At 39.8% G+C, this 3,891-nt stretch overlaps 1 pseudogene across 1 annotated transcript; it reads right to left on the bottom strand.

Annotated features, from left to right (window-relative positions):
- Positions 1-338: 338 nt before the first annotated feature.
- On the bottom strand, positions 339-2,785 carry LOC147542929 (putative inactive receptor kinase At1g27190 pseudogene; annotated as a pseudogene). Its single transcript, XR_015239780.1, has one exon. The product of XR_015239780.1 is annotated as a putative inactive receptor kinase At1g27190 pseudogene (transcript).
- Positions 2,786-3,891: the final 1,106 nt, after the last annotated feature.

Genomic DNA, 3,891 nt, shown 5'->3' with positions numbered 1-3,891 from the left:
TAGAAAGACATTTAAGACTATCCTAGGGGCATGAAAGTCAATTCCTGGTTTTACTTTATTTGCACGCCTTGACACAATTCAATAAAAGATAGATTTCACCTCCAGTGTGAAACGAAACAGTGACCTCTGGGTTTTCGGAGTAAATGAACAACCAACTGGCCAAATAATTGTTGACAGGTTCACAATTATTAGGTGGCAGATAATACGATGAAAAATCTCGACTGTCCTGTACACGAGTTAGACATTAGGAAGTGATACACCATACCTTCACCTCAAAGCCGAGTTAGACAAATGCAGAGGGAGTTCACTGAAAGTAGTGAGGTCATTCATAGAACAAGTGTACAAAGTTGTTTCTTCTAATAATTTTATGAATGGTACAAAAGCTGAATATGTTTTACAAGAGAAACTGTTCTGATAATACAAGCTCATTTGCATGAAGTATGCACAAGAACTTAGCAATATGATTCCTGCAACTTTTCAACATGGACTACTAAAGCTACTTGCCATGAGCATGTTACAGACATAAAAGGAGCATGAAAAGCACCTTTTCATCTGAACATGGAACTGAAGTTCCGAGGAATGAGAACTACTAAAGTTCAAGTAGCTTTTACATCAGTTCTATACAAATCTATATATAGGAAAAAATACAAATGAGGTTTACAAAAGTAAAAACGAAAAACCATACCACTGCATACAAGTTTGACATACCTAGTGCATCAAAGAAGAACTTCGAAGTGCAAATATTTACCGATTGTCCTGTCTTTGACCCATGACTATTCTTGTTTGCCGTATACCAGTGGGAACTCGTCAACCTCTTCTGAGAAACCATGTGCTGCCCCAATGATCCTCAACGACTGGTAAGTCTTGTATATTGAAGACCTTTCCTTTGGCCTAGTTATAACACAAGCTTTTGCTATTGCCAGAACCTGAAGAATTTCTTCATCATGGCCCTTCCCGCAAAGAGACTTATCAATCACATCCTTGATTTGACCCAACTCAGAAAGTTGATAGACCCAAAGAACTAAGTTGAATTCTTCTTCACCATTACTGATTTCAAGAGGCTTTCGTCCAGTTACCAATTCCAGAAGCACAACGCCAAACCCATAAACTTGACCTTTCAATGTTGCAACCGTGGTGCTAGAAATCTCAGGAGCAACATAACCAAATTTCCTTCGAGACCCACTGATGAAAAAGCTCTCGTGAGTGACATCGGCATTAATGAGCTTCCGTAGACCAAAATCAGTTATTCGAGGTTCAAAATCATCATCAAGAAGAATAGTGTTAGAACTGACATTTTGGGGCCACATTGGAGGTTGGCAGCCATGGTGAAGCCAAGCCAGCCCCCTAGCAACACCAACACAGATCTTTAGCCTCGTCGACCAATCCAACAAACCATTTTCAATACTCACATCACCTTCTTCTCTATGCAACAGAGAGAACAAAGTCCCATTAGACATGTACATATACACCAAAAGCTTCTCATCTCTAACGACACAAAATCCCAAAAGGCGAACTAAATTGGGATGTCGGACTTGCCCTAATCTTAGCATCTCAGATCGGAATTCCACCTCATTAAGGTTACAACTATGGAGCCTTTTGATGGCAAGAGTTGATCCATCAGGAAGAACTGCCTTATAATAAGTACCAGTTGTCGTCGATATTATAATGCTTTCTTCACTAAAATTCGTAGTTGCACCCATCAAATCTCCCAATTTGAGATTCACAATAGGTTTCTTAAACAAAGTAACCTGAATTTGTCTATAAGGTTTCAATCTCTCTGCCCACTTACTATCATCAAATATGCCAATTCCTTCTCTTCCCCTGCCTCGACGACGGCTAGCCCATCGCCATAGTGGAAACGCAAACAACAACGATATCGCCGCACCTGCAACTTCGGCAACAATTATGACAAGTGGGTTTTTCTTCTTCTTACCACTACACTTAGACTCAAGATGACTACCACAAAGTCCTTTGTTACCATCAAAATCACTAGCACTGCTGAAATTCGACAGAAATGAAGGGATCTCACCGGATAAATCATTATTAGCAACAGAGAATGTTTTAAGACGATTAAGACTACCTAACTGGTAAGGAATTTTACCTGATAATTGATTATTAGAAAGAATAATTTTATTTAAGTACTTACAATTAAATAGTTTAATTGGGATGGGACCAGTAAGATCATTTCCAGAGAGATCTAGGGTAACAAGGAAAGGCAACCAATCACAAATTTGACGAGGAATCTTACCATAGATCTTATTATCAGAGAGATCCAGAGTTTGAAGGCTTGGGCAATACTGTAAAGAATCAGGGATTTCACCAGAAAGTTCCAAATTTTTAAGTTGAAGACTGAACAAACGATTCTCCCGATCATTCCAACAAGTAACACCAAGGAATTTACAGATGAAAGGCACAGTAGGATTGCCAAAAGCCCATGAATTAAGTCCACCCCGAGGATTGCCAAAATCCCATGAATTAAGTCTATCCTGAGGATCTTTGAGTGAGGTTTTCACTCCTTGAAGACATCGAATATCTTCTTCTTTAGGGATAGCATCAGAGAAGATGAAGAAAAAAACAAGCAATAAGAAAATCAGATGAAGAAGTAAATTGGGTTTCTTCACTAACCCTTTCATGATTGGAGAAGAAGAATACAAATTTTGTGGTGAGAAGACTACAGATATGAAATTTAGGATTAGGGTTTTAGTAACTAGAGTTTAGCGTGTTAAAGGTGGCGAATTGACTTGAAGGAGAGTAAGATGGGGTAGATTGACATTAAGAGAGAGAGAGAGAGAGAGAGAGAGAGAGAGAGAGAGAGAGAGAGAGAGAGAGAGAGAGAGAGAGAGAGAGAGAGAGAGAGAGAGAGAGAGAGAGAGAGAGAGAGAGAGAGAGAGAGAGAGTAGTTGTTGAATCTTGGTTGAATGGAGTTGATGGAGTTGATTCGTTGATTTCAAAGGAAGATAGTGACTCCATTGATAATTACCAAAGTACAATCTGGTTTGGACGAACTTTTCTTCTACCTTTTTAATTTTTCTAAATCAATATGAATCTTTTTTTTGGTTTCAAAACCAGACGAGGTCCGGCGAAGGGGCTCCTCCCCTTCGCCGGAGATAGAGAGAAGAGAGGGAAAGAAAGAAATAGAGGAGAAATAAAAGAGGGAAGATAAAAGAAGAATCAGTGGGTCGCGGGAGATGGTGGAGGAATCGCTGGGCATGGGGCTAGGGGTGGGAATTGGACGGGTTCGGTCGGGCTCGGACGAAACAAAGGCGGACTCGGGCACCAAAATTCCTAGCCCGCTACTAGTAGCCGGGCGGATCGGGCCGGACAAAAGTCTTTTATATACTGCCCGTAGCCCGCCCGTGCCCGGCAGCCCGAGCGGGCTCCGGCGGTCACGGGCCGGACGGACTTGGGTTTTAAACATAAACTAATAACAAATTTTGAACTAATAATAATAAATTAATGATAAACTTAAATTTTTCATTATATTCATATCTTAGATAACCCTAATTTCTTCTTCTACTTCATCATCTTACTAATGCTGAAACACCTACTCTTTTTCTTCCTCTAGCCAACAACAATTACCACAACCTTCATAACCCTAATTTCTCTCTCATTTTTGAAGGTCATCATCATCATCACCAGCCACCACAAAGCAACAACAACAATACCAAAATGGATAATAATATTGGTTATTTTGCTACTGATGAAAGTAACAACCCTAATAGCAGCAGTTGCTCAATTAGGGCAAAGATCATGGCTCATCCTTACTACAAAAGACTTTTGGCTTCCTACGTCAACTGTCAGAAGGTGAAAAAAAAACCTAACTTATAATTTGATCATAAAGCTTCTAAATCAGATGATGTCAACAACAACCCTAATTTTCTTTCTCTGCAG

Source organism: Eschscholzia californica, unplaced genomic scaffold (assembly GCF_041429995.1).
Source record: "Eschscholzia californica isolate CP2 unplaced genomic scaffold, dmEscCali1.0.p SCAF_4, whole genome shotgun sequence".
In the NCBI taxonomy this organism is placed as follows: domain Eukaryota; kingdom Viridiplantae; phylum Streptophyta; class Magnoliopsida; order Ranunculales; family Papaveraceae; genus Eschscholzia; species Eschscholzia californica.
The sequence above is the reverse complement of the archived record's forward strand: the minus strand, read 5'-3'. Positions and strand labels throughout refer to the sequence as shown.